Genomic DNA, 335 nt, shown 5'->3' on the forward strand with positions numbered 1-335 from the left:
CCATTAAAAAATCTTAAAAAACAGACCGGGCAAGTAAGGGGCGACAAGCCAAATGTCTAAGGTGTCAGCAGCACGCACAGCAGCCGGTCACCTCACACAAGTGACATCCATGTGTTCCTACCTCTTCCTTTGCTGCTGGGACACGATGACCATTGGCAAGTGTACTCCAGGTTAATGGTTTTACTCTGTCTGCAATCTTGTGTATGCTTTGTACTGCTATTAGTATTTTAAGTCCCTTTGTGGGGATACTGTTCATTGAGAATTATGTAAATGAATTAAATTAAAAAATTAATTGGATCAACCTGTCAAAAAGAAATTAGAATTTCATTACGCCA

Source organism: Penaeus monodon, chromosome 29 (assembly GCF_015228065.2).
Source record: "Penaeus monodon isolate SGIC_2016 chromosome 29, NSTDA_Pmon_1, whole genome shotgun sequence".
Lineage (NCBI taxonomy): Eukaryota > Metazoa > Arthropoda > Malacostraca > Decapoda > Penaeidae > Penaeus > Penaeus monodon.